This window comes from Muntiacus reevesi, chromosome 5 (assembly GCF_963930625.1).
Source record: "Muntiacus reevesi chromosome 5, mMunRee1.1, whole genome shotgun sequence".
NCBI lineage: Eukaryota > Metazoa > Chordata > Mammalia > Artiodactyla > Cervidae > Muntiacus > Muntiacus reevesi.
In genome coordinates this window covers 31,452,166-31,464,922 of record NC_089253.1, presented here as the reverse complement: position 1 = coordinate 31,464,922, position 12,757 = coordinate 31,452,166, and the positions used below count along the sequence as shown (strand labels likewise).

Below are 12,757 nucleotides of genomic sequence, written 5' to 3'. Positions count from 1 at the left end.
GCAGCTTCATAATTCATCAATCATTCAGATCTTCATTCACGATCCTGGTGTCGGGTATAGGCATTCAGGCTAAATAAAGCTGTTCTACATCCCAGGTTCCTGCATAGAGAGGCAGGAAATTTCCATGGTGCCGGGCTAGCAGGCAGAATCTCCGATGGCAGTCAGTTACTGTAGTTCCTTTTATTTCACCCCAGACACATCCAGAAGATATTTTTTGAGGTGGGACATTTCAGGTCACCTCCTTGGGTTCCTCCTTGGCCCCTACTAGGGTGGCCTCTGACCCTTTCAGTTGATGCCCTGACACAGATTCCTAGAAGCATGGTCTGCTCTGTAACAGTATAAATTTTTGAGAAACAAAGTCACTTTAGCCTGAAGACCAGGTTTCGAGGCTGTGCATCAGTCGACAGCGGTTACGTAACGGTTTGTCTTTGTTCCTCTGGCCATCTGTGACCTCTCCTCTCCTTCCTGCTGACACCATCCCCAACAGAAAAATACAATCTGTTTAGCCTAATGTACCGCCTTCTCTCCTGAGCCTTCGCGGAGAATAATAACAGCAGCTGCATGACTTTTGCTTAATGTAAATACTTTATTTACTTTTGTATTTAATTTATGCATCTGTCCAGTGTTTGCACAGCTGTTTGATGTCTGTGTGCCCACAGATTAGCCTTTGCTGATTTGATCCAGCTTAAACTCTAAGTGCTGAGAAACAGAGGGGGGCTCTCAGTGCACTTTACCCAGCCTCCAGCATGATACCATACAGATGAAAACTTAATTAAGAATTCCGGAGGTTGAGACATCTCCTTGAAGGCATCTTTCTCCCTTGATAAGAAGAAAGACCAATTTTACCTGATCTGCTCAGACAAAACATGACTGTTGTATCAAGGTGACTCTTGTGGAGGTTTTTTTCTCTCCCCAAAACTGTACCAAATTATTTGGGGAAGTGTAGGATATGAGATTCAGCCTGGATGCAGGGCTAGTAATTATGGGATGGGTTGGGATAGAAAATTGCTCTTCCTGAGGTCTACTTGTCCATCAAAAAACCAAGAAAGGACTGGGTAGTGAAATAGCAATGGTTTGGTTAACCCATACACTTAAAACTTAGTTTGCATGCCCATACCTGACTGTGGACTAGTTTTCGATGTTGTCTTGTGGAAAGAGTTGAGGTCAGCTGCACCAGGTATGGTTACTGGAGGCAGGGGTGGGAATGCAAGGGCAAGGACCACCCACCCCTACCCCTCCCCAGCCCAGACTTTTCCCCTCCAGTAGGAGAGTGGGAAGAAAAAACAGTGGACAGGGATTTCTGTTTGGACGGGCTCTCTCCTATAATGTACAGGTATCATTATCCTTCAGTAACATTTTTGTCCAGTTTTATGTGACCTGGCCATCAACACCCTTTTTTTTTTTTTTTAAAGATAAGGGACTTACCTGGTGGTCCAGTGACTAAGACTCAGCGTTTTCAATGCCAGGGACCCTGGTCAGGGAAATAGATCCCGCATGTTGCAACTAAGGCCCAGTGCAGCCAAATAAATAAAACAAAAAATAAATATTAAAAAAATAAAAAGAGAGATAATAAAGATCAAGTACAGGTTGAATTTTAGGCAGAATTTGAATCTCTCTGTGCATCAGTCTCTCTTAATGTAATTAGTGCCTCACACCTGTTGATAAAGCCTTAGACTGTCTATTGAAAGGTGAACCACGAAGAACAGAAAACTGAATTACCTAAAGTATAACTTTCTCAGTGGCTTGACCCTCTCTATCATTGTTGTAGAATTTTGCAACAAAATATTTTGTTGCCATGAGTAAGATGGTTGCCACTGCTGTTTTGTTAAAAATTCATCAAGAAATAAAGAGAAATACTTTTAAAATTAGATCATGACCCAGGAAAGAAGGAGTGAACTGGTAAGTTTGAGTCTGTTATCAACTTTGCTTGAGACTGGCCTTTTATATCACTCTGAGGAGTAATACTGTTTGTTTTCAGCATGAAACCCATAAGAGAAAAAATTGAGTGGGGAACAGGGGGATAATATTTTGATAGGGTTGTTTTATTGTTTTGTCTGATGCATTATGACCTCTAACCTCCAACATATTTAGGGATCATTCATACTTAAACACAAAATAACTTCCAAAGCCAAGTGCAAATGGATTTTTTTTTTTTAAACAATAAAATGGCATATTGGATTATGCTCCTCGAGTTGCCCAGGAAACTTAGTGTTGACTGTGGTAAGTTTCAGAAACATAGGTGCATTCTCAGCCAACATGTATTTTGAATATAGCAGAGAAACAGATGGTTTAGACCTTCTGAAATGCATTGAATTCTGGAAACTGGAAGCCAGAAAGGACAAAATCGTGGGAGGGGAATGGCAGGGAGCAGCATCCTGGGAAAGCAGCAGCCCTGGAGTTGAATGACCTTCCTTTGAACCCAAGCTTTCCCAAGTCACTTTCCCATGCGCTTCCTCAACACTGGTTTCAGTTCTTTAGATCTCATGAAAGGCTTGGGGCTGGGGAGCATCACCACACAGCTGACTGGAGTGCTGATTCAGGCAGGGCTGGGAGGGAGGGCTGGCGACGCAGTGTTTACAGTGAAATACTGTGTGAGCGTGAGTGAGCATGCATGTGTGTGTGTGTGTGTGTGACTGTGTGTGCGTGCATATGTGTGTGTGTTTTCTCATAAGGAGTAGAGACATCTCACCACTGCCACCGCTGCCAATGGGAGATTCAGCTTTCTCCAAGTTACCTCAATTAAACATACATTTTGAATAAAGCAGCATGCTTGAGAGATGCAGCTTCAAAAGCTTCTTGAGACCTGATTCCTCGTCTAAACATTTCACTGTCCCTTAAGGATCTCATATAGAGAAATGTTAGAGTTGTCTCTTTGTTCATTCTTTCATGAGCCGCTATGAAATTTTGCTTGCAAAGAAGTGGAATTAATGCTTCTACAAAAGCTTACATTTCAGTGTGGTTCCTTTCACTTCCGGGTCTAAGTTCACATCTTAGAAATGGACACTGTAGAGCTCAGACAGTGGGTGATACACTCATATGACTATCTTGCTTTGCTATCTTAGGACATCTTTTCTGATCATTTTAGAAATGCTGAGTGACTTTCATGGGTCTTATGGGCTCCATCCCTGGTCAGGGAACTAAGATCTCACATGCCACTCATTTCATCTTCATTTCAAAATATTAGACAAAAGGAGTTTGGAAAACATAATAATCATAGATAATTTCCAAATTTCCTTTCTTCCAAAGCTTTTTCATGATAATCTAATTTTCCTACTTTTATGATACCACACTAAAGAAGAAATCAAGCAGGGCCATTTTGCAGATGGAAAAAACAGATGTTAATTGACTTATTTAAGGTTGCATGGTGGGACAAGATGAAAAAGGAAAGGGACAACTAGTTCCTTAAGTTTACTACATTTCTTTCCAACATGTTATTTCAGTTGGAAATGGAAAGGCACTTCATATAATTTGCCTTTGATTTTCTGTGTCTTTAATGTTTATGTATTAAAAATCTAATTGCAAGGTTAGACTATGATTTTCCCTTAAAGTCATTAAATTATTCATTAATACATACCCTTCTCTGCTGATTCTTGATATAAACAGATTTTTGGCATAATTTGTTTTGATTTGATTTGCAGTGAATTGCAAATAATATAATTTTTTAATTTGCAATTTTCCCACTTGTAATAAAGACATATCTATAGCAATAAAGAACAGCAGAAAATAAGTCAGGATATAGCTTCTTTACTCTGACAATATCATTTATGCATTTATTTGGCAACATGGATACAAAGGTAAATAAACAAATTCCTGCCCTAATGGAATGTTCATTTTGGTTAAAGAGATAAAAAATAATCAATTACAAAACATAATCATGGAGGGAAGGGGACAGAGAAGATAGAACTATTTATTTTATTTATTAATTTTTAAAAAATTTGTTCATTTGGCTGTGCCAGATTTAGTTGCAGCATTCAGGATCTTTAGCTGTGGCATGTGAATCCTTAGTTGCAGCATGTGGGATCTAGTTCCCTGACCAGGGATCGAACCCAGACCCCTACATTGGGCGCACAGAGTCTTAGCCACTGGACTGCCAGGGAAGGCCCCAGAACTATTTTAGACAGCAAATGAAAAGGTTAATTTAAAAGTCAGGAGAGGGTGGCCCTCCCTGGTTTAGGGACTAGCTGAAGGCTGATCACATAGCTGGAGCAGAGTGAGTGGAGAGGTGAGTAGTGGCTAAAGTGTGTGCCATGATTAGAAGCACAGACCACAGAAGAGTTTGAGCAAAAACAATCACATCTCATTCATGTTTTAAAAGGAATTATCTGATTGCTGGGCTGAGACTGTACCATGTTGGAGTAAGGATAGAAGGAGCCAATGCTGGAGACTCAACACATGTGGCTTCAATCCCTGGACTGGGAAGATCCCCTGGAGGAGGAAATGACAACCTACTCCAGTATGCTGAGGAGTCTTAGGGGCTTCAGTCCATGGGGTCGCAGAGTCGGCATGACTGAGCACACATGCTCACACTCATGGCTACCTAAAATAAGGAGACCAGTTAGTCAGCCAGGAGAGAGATTGGAGGAGGCAGAGGTGGGTGTTGGCAGTTAGGAAAGAGGGAAGAGATTGGATTCAGTGTATGTTTTGAAGGTAGAAGTGGAAGGTCCTTCTAAAATCAATGTGGTGTTTGAGAGAAAGAGTTGTTTTTGTCCTGAGACAGGGAAAACTTGAAGGAAGCAATTTTGGGCTTCGCTTTTAATGCTGAAAGTTAATGAATTCTGCTTTGGACACATGAAGTTTGAGATATTCAAACATGGGTGTCACTGAGGCAGCTGGACATAGGAGCCTGGAGTGCTGGTGAGAGGTCAGGGTTAAAGATATACAACAGTGAATGGAGGTTATTTAAAGGAGAGGGCTGTAGGAGTCTGCCCTGGGAGGGGGCAGAAAGAAGAGGAAAGGCACAAGGTCAGAGCCCTGGGGCAAGTTGACATTTAGAATTCTACAAAGGGAGAAGGAACCTTTTGAAAAGACAGAAAAAGAGCTACTATCTGGTTAAACGTTCAGAAGTAGATATGTAGATAGGTACAACTGGTGTTAAAGTTCAGAGTCTGAAAAAGTCTTTGTGGGAGTGCTGCCTTAAGTTCTAAATTATTGTAACAGAGGCTAATGAAACAAAATATGACCAGGAGAGGACAGAAGATGGCAAGTGTATCATTTTAAGGATTGCCCTGAAGATTTAGCACTACTGACCACTTCCTAAAATGTTGCCTAATAGTAGTTTATTCTTGTAAAGGGTTCAGTGTTGAGAGAGTTTACTTCATGGGCATCCAGATTAGCTGGGAGGATGCTACACGCAGACAACATACCTTTTTTCAAATATCTATTTTGTTGTCCCGGAGAAGGAAATGGCAACCCACTCCAGTATTCTTGCCTGGAGAATCCCACGGACAGAGGAGCCTGGTGGGCTGCCATCTATGGGGTCGCACAGAGTCGAACATGACTGAAGCGACTTAGCAGCAGCAGCAGCATTTTGTTGTCCTGTTTAACGGGGACACAATATGGAGCTGGTCCCTTTGGCCAGGAAGAAAATACACTAAAAAGGCAATGTCAATGGAAGTGCCAAAAAACAAAACAAAAAACAAATAAATAAAAAGGCAATGTCAAGGGTCACTTTGGGAAAATTCTCTCCTAAGCCTGGTTGGCTTATTTTTCTCAACTTATTTTTTCTCAAGCCAGCTGCTGAGCCTTCAATTTGGGGATGAGAATAAGCTCCCTCTCTCCCCCTTGTTCAAATTCCCAGGCTTTTTCTAAAACTCAAGGTTAGGCAAGTAATGCAGTTGTCTCTGTGGCCGCCCTCTGCACTGGCTCAACTTGTCTGCACCATGACGCTGCTTCAGAGCCTGGAGGGGACCGCAGTGCAACAGATCTTAGATGCCAGGAGTGAGCCCAGATGCTACTGTCCGGAAGACGACAGTGCCAAGGCCGAGAAAAGAGGCCAGGCGGAGACCTCCCACAGCTCCAAAGACAGAAAGAATTTGCCATTTCCCCCTGCAACCCCCGCCTCTCACCTTGAGAATACTGAATCAAACCAAAATAGATGCAGTTATTGAGCATTTTACATTCAGATAGGCTTATTCTTCTTTAGGGAATGTTGCAATTATTGGAATATATGTCTTGAATCACTAAAGGTATTCTTAGGACAAAGGCAATTGGTTACAAACTCTGAAACATGAAGTTCAGATGATTGCAGAATTGCCCGGAAATCACTGCCTTCAGTTTCTCTGCAGGCATAGCAAGAGCAACTACTTATTCATAGGCTCTCTGGATGCTTCTTTCCAAGCAGGGGGAGTGCTGGCTTAGAACCAGAGTAAGGAGCATCAGCACCCTTGAGCTTGCTCAAACACCCCTGACATCTGGAATCCACAGGAGGAATCCATTTGTTCTTTCTCTGAAGTTGATAAACTACCAATGTGGGGAAAGCTACCAAGATGTTTTGAGACTCTAAAATGGAATATCTGTGTCATCCAACATATGCATAGATCCCAGTTCCTGTAGGTATTACTCACCCTCTCTACCAGCTGAACATATACCATTCAATATTTGGCCAGTAGAGCTGAATCCCGGGGTATTATGGCCAAACTCTGGGATGTGAGGGCTTTCCAAAAGAATTTAGAATGTCATGATCTTAGTTGAGAGTAGTCAGGGATATCCTTCAGACCATAAGGAGATCAAATCATTCAATCCTAAAGGAAATCAACCCTGAATACTCATTGGAAGCAATGATGCTGAAGCTGAAGCTCCAACACTTTGGCCACCTGATTCGAAGAGTTCACTCACTGGAAAGACTGAGAGCAGGAGAAGGGGGTGACAGAGGATGAAATGGTTGGATGGTATCACCAACTCAATGGACATGAGTTTAAGCAAACTCTGGGAGACAGTGAAGGACAGGGAAGCCTGGCATGCTGCAGTCCATGAGGTCAAAGAGTCAGACATGACTAAGCGACTGAACAACAACAACAAAGGGATGAGAGCCTTGTGCAAAACTCGTCTCTCATGGTGGCTTGGTTTAATGTTCCATCCTGACCTCTTGACATCAAAGGAGATTTCTCTTTCATGCTCACCAATCCCCTAGGAACAACACACGCCATTAAACCCTCTCTGCACACTCATCCCTCTCTAGCAGAGATAGGTCTCTGTGGTCAAAAGGTGAACCCATGAACTCCTGCAGTTTGCAGAAAGTAATTTTTAAACTATGAGCTTGGGTGAAGCTGCAGGTCTCTAGTTTTCTTCACTCACCTGGCTGTTTCTCCAACACTTAGGAAGTACCCCTTAAGACCATTACAGATCCTAAGTCTACCTGTTTAAAGTAGATGGCTACCAAACCAGGATGTTGAGTTGTTGTTTAGTTGCTAAGATGTGTCTGACTCCACGGACTGCACCCTGCCAGGCTCTTCTGTCCATGGGATTTCCCAGACAAGAATACTGGAGAGTGTTGCCAAGCCCTCCTCCAGGGGATATTCCCGACCCAGGGATAGAAACCTAGTCTTCTACATTGGCAGGCAGATTCTTTAACGCTGTGCCTACCAGGATACATTTTTAAAATCTTTAAATTTTCCCATCCAAGTCTGTGCCTCTATGCGAATCCATCCCTTCCCTCCTTCTCTGCTAGAAAGCATTCTGAATCTTGGTCCTTAAAGAAACCTTGGTTATACTGAAACTGGCAGGAGTGAGATTATTGTACATGTTCACTCCCTAATTTCTCTCCAGGATGTGCTGAAATCCTGTTTCACATCTGTGCCCTTGAAATCGTGCTAACTGTGGTCAAGGCCACGTTTTATATTCAGTGACTCCCACTGACATGAGTATATGCTGAGTGGACCCGAATCACTGCAGTGACATTAGACGATGCAGTATTTGGCATGGGTGGATTTGAGTACTGAGTTACATTATGTAGGCTAACCCCCTCCCCAACATTCAGATCCCAAAGGAGTCAGAAGGAATGAATGTTACATATATAAAAGAAAAAGATCAAAACAGAAAAGGGTAGCATGTCAAGATCTGTTCTGTTACACAGACCGCTTGTTGCAGGTCGAAGTAATGCGCAGCCTTTAGAGGTTGAACAAAAGGAGTAGGAGGGAGAACCAAGGGCAGTGCCATACACACGCAGGGGTTCACGTGTCTCTTGGCCACGGACCTTCCGGGGTTGCTGCTCTTTTACCCTTTCTTGTCCTTCCTCTCCCTTGCCAGGTCACTTCCAATCTTCCAGTCCATAACTCTGAATGAAGAAGACAACCAATGGAACTTTTAGGCCCAGATTCCAAATAATAACCGATGCGAGTTGATTTTAGACCAAAACGCGCAAGGGATGGAGAGACAGGGAGCTTCCCGACTTTCGGCAACGCCCCCCTCTGCTCCGCGGCGCGGTGACAGCACCCCGGGGTCAGCTGTGAGTGGAGAGGAGCCACTGCCGTAGTCTCGGAGGATGGCTCTTCCCGGCGTCGCTGCTGCTGCGGCAGGGTTTGTGTTTTTGCACCGCAGCACGGTGCAGAAGCCAAGGCGGCAGACCTCGCCCGAACCCCCTAGGGTGCATCCCGGCACCCTTCCCTCGCCCTGCCGACCCCTGGAACCCCCGGGGGAGCGCGAGCAGCCCACCCCTCACCGCCCCCCCGCCGCGCACGTGCGCTCCCGGGACAACAGCAGGCGAGGCCCGGGCGCGCCCCCGCCGCCCTCGGCCACGCGCGCGCTCCGCCCGCCCTCCTCGCGCGTGCTCGTGCCCGGGGGCCGCGGCCGCGCGCCTCTTCTCCCCGCTGCGGGCGTCGCGGGCGCAGGAGGAGGCGGAGCGCGGGAGGCGGAGGCCGGGCCCGGCGGCGGGCTCCAACGGGCGCGCGCCGCGAGCGGGGCGGGGGCGCTGCGGGGGCGGCCCGGAGGCGGCGGGCTAGGGGCTCGAAGCCCAGGACCGCATCCCCAGGGCCGGCTCGGCCGGGGGAGGGCGATCGCGGTGCCGGTCGAAGGGGAGGACGACTCCGAGGCCGCGGCCGGGAGCCCGGCGTCCCCGCCCCCGAGCCTGACGGGGCGGCGCGGCGGGATGAGGCGCTGGCGCTGGGGGCGCCCGGCCGAGCCCCCGCGGCTGCCCCGGGCGGCCAGGCGCTAGGCTCGGCGCGCGGGCGGCGCTCGGCGGCGGCGAGGATCGGGACCAGGACGAGGACGAGGAGGAGGAGGAAGGGGAGGGCGTCGGGCCCGGCGCCCCGCAGGGCAGACACGGAGCGGCGAGCGGGGCGCAGCGACGCCGCGGCGGCGCGGCGGGGCCGCGGGGCTCGGTAAGGCGGGGGCCGCGGGAGGGCCGGGGGCGCCGGTGACGTGGGCAGGCGCCGCAGGGAAGGGCTGCGGGGGCCTGGCTTTCCTTTTCGGGAGAAATTCTTTTTAAAGTAAAGGTTCGGGATCGAATGTTCTTGGAAGGCCATCTCGGGTTTCCCCCTTCCTCCCCCCTCCACCCCCTCAACACGGCTCCCTCCTCGGCCTCCCGGGGCGGACCGCGATCGGGCCGCAGCCGCCCGCGCCCACCACTTCCCCGCGGCCACGGCGGACCGGGCCGGGCGGTTCCCGGCCTGCTGCGGCGCTCCGGGCCCGAGGCGCCGGGGCTCCGGGGCGCCCTGGCCGTGCCCGCTCCCCGCCGTGCTCGCTGTCGGGCCCGTGGAGTTTTCCCTCTCATCTTTCTAATTGGCTGAAGTTGCCTCTGCACATTGGACGGTGCTGGTGACTCTAGTGCCTTTTTCCTCCCTTGGTCTCCCCCGCCACCCCATCCCCGCCTTGCCTCTCTTATTTTGGTGACTTGATTAAATATTCATGTTAAAAAAATTTCGCAAGCAGATGAACAGAAACGGTAGAGCGAGAAAGTCAAACCAGATTGCTTAGCTATAGTCTACTTCTCGACCCTTTATAACTCCACCTTGTGTGGCTGAAGCTTAAAGAAGGTGGACGGGAGGAGGAGACCCCAGGAGGATGCTTGGGTTGCAGTTTGATAGTTATCTTTTAGGAAATAAAATTTGGATAATTATAATTTTGATCTACATGCAGAATTGCAATCTGCTTTTAAACTGCTTGGGGCACTGCATGATGTTACATGGATAGCTGGCAGCTGGGCCACATTGCATTGTTGTCAGCATCTCTTTTATTTTCCATTCTTTCAGAGTTTTACTTGGCACAGATTTAGACCTTTTAAGTCAATCTGAATGGGAGTAACTTCTGATGCATTGGTTGCTTTTGTAAACGTTGTCTATATTTGTATTTCTATTGGAAGAAGAAAAAGCATATGGTGCTAGAGTATTGTGGGTCTTAGCATCCAGAAAATATGCTAGTTTGAATCAGTAATTGAATTTGTTGTAATATTTTTGGGTAGTGATGATTGTGATTCATTAATATATTTTTCTTTATTGGGTAAATTGGACTCAACTCGGAATATTGACATTTGATCCTTGTACTTGAGAAATAGAAGCTTTAATTGCTGCTACAACATGACCTTAAAAGTTTTTCAAGCACTCATTGATGTGAATTCCTTCTTAATGCTGCTGTTTGTGAAGATGGGATATTATGAAGCTGTGATGTCCATTTTCAGGATTGTCTGGAGTTGGCTTCATTCCTAAAATGTAGTGTGTGGTTATTCTTCATAGAATAAGTCTCTAGAATGGCGTGAGGTTGGAACTGTGCTCTGGCCAGTTGTGTTCATACCATCGTCCCTATAGCAGTCCGTAGAATAAAGCAGCACTTTGGACAGAGATCTGTCCAGACCTAGCTGGGGTAGAAGCCCAGTTTACTGTATGGTGATGCACGCTGAGATGGGCGATAGGGTGTAAGTGGGCCACAGAGGAAGTGTTAGTTGGAAGAATCTTCTTTGGTTATGTAACTTTTTGTTTTCTGGGGAGAGACCAAGAAGCAGTCAGGCAGGCTCAACTGTCATTAGAGTCTTTGATGTTGGCTTGAGTTCCAGTAGTTATGTTCCTTTTATTTTCTTTTCCTAACCCCCACATCATTTTTCAATCACCAGAAGCTATGCTACAGTTGGGCTCAGACTTTAATGGGAATTCATTCATCTCTTTCTCTCTCTTAGTCTCTCTTTATTTTATTTTTTAAAAGATATTTTTGTGAATGTGGACCATTTTTATTTTTTTCCATTTTTAAAGTCTTTATTCAATCTGTGACAGCACTGCTTCTGTTCTGTGTTTTGGTTTTTTGGCCACAAGGCATATCGGATCTTGGCTCCCTGACCAGGAGTTGAACCAACACCCCCTGCATTGAAAGGCAAAGTCTTAACCACTGGACCACCAGGGAAGTCTTGTCTTAGTCCGTCTTTAGAGTGACTTGTTCAGCAGTGTTTTCCCTTTCTGTGCTGGCCTTAGCGTGTTGTCTGCACAGCCTACATAGATTCACTATTGACTGTAAATGCATCTGATGAATGTCAGGATTAGCAGCTGTTTTCTTCAGAAGACTTTGATAGCATAAGGAAAATTGAATGAAATGAACTAAACACTTTCATTGCTTTTAAAGATTATGACTAATAATTCTTGAAAATCTTTAGGGTTTAACCCATAAAAGTGACATTTGATGTCTATGGAAGTAGTTGAGAGGCAGCAGGGACTTGAAATCAGGTTGTGGTTGCAGTTCTGCCACTTAGTAGCTGTGTGGCTTGGTCCCTGCTTTGGGCAAGTTATGTACATTTCTGAGCCTGTTTTTCTTAGGTGTAAAATTGAGATGGGATTTTCCAGGTGGCTCATTGGTAAAGGATCTGCCTGTAATGCAGGAGACATAGGTTTGATCCCTGGATCGGGAAGATCCCCTGGAGAAGGAAATGGCAACCCACTCCGGTGTTCTTGCCTGGAAATCCCATGGACAGAGGAGTCTGGCGGGCTACAGTCCATGGGGTCGCAAAAGAGTTGGACACGACTTAGCGACTAAGCAACAACAACAACAAAATGGGACATGGCAAGGAGGCTTGCATTGTCTTCCTTACAGAGAGGTTAGATGAAAGAAAGGGTATGAAAATACTTTGTATTGCTTCTTATATTCATAACCCATTACTGTCATTACCTGTAAACTTAGTATTTAGCTATTTTAAATGTCTTAATACCAGTTTTTAAAAATGCACATAAGGAATGAGAATGTGTTAGATCTTTTTGAGTTCCAGAATTTTGATTCTGTCTCATTCTTAGGAAATCCATATGCTGCTGCTGCTTGTAAGTCACTTCAGTTGTGTCCGACTCTGTGCGACCCCATAGACGGCCGCCTACCAGGCTCCTCTGTCCCTTGGATTCTCCAGACAAGAATACTGGAGTGGGTTGCCATTTCCTTCTCCAGTGCATGAAAGTGAAAAGTGAAAGTGAAGTCGCTCAGTCTTGTCTGACTCCTAGCGACCCCATGGACTGCAGCCTACCAGGCTCCTCCATCCATGGGATTTTCCAGGCAAGAGTACTGGAGTGGGTTGCCATTGCCTTCTCTGAATCCATATGTATTGTCTACAGTTTTGGACTCAGAGTTTTTGATTATGTGAGGACAGATGTTTAGTTTATTGAGACTTTGAGCTTCTGAAAAGTATCAGTTCAGAATATTAAAGGAGATTACAAGTTAGGAGTATGAAAAGAGCTGTTTACTAAAATATATTTTTCTGCATTATTTAGGATAGACATTGACAAAATTCAGTATGTAGGCCAAATCTGGCCTGCAGCTTATATTTTGTATGGCTTATGAACTAAGAATGATTCATTTTCAA

General features: G+C 45.9%; 1 protein-coding gene across 1 annotated transcript in view; it reads left to right on the top strand.

The window, feature by feature from the left end:
• The first annotated feature begins 8,944 nt into the window (after positions 1-8,944).
• Positions 8,945-12,757, top strand: part of ARHGAP32 (Rho GTPase activating protein 32) — a 192,540-nt gene continuing 188,727 nt past the window's right edge. Inside the window, exon 1 of the mRNA XM_065937397.1 lies at positions 8,945-9,314. The gene's annotated coding sequence lies outside the window, so the exon portion shown is untranslated. The remainder of the gene's footprint in view (positions 9,315-12,757) is intronic.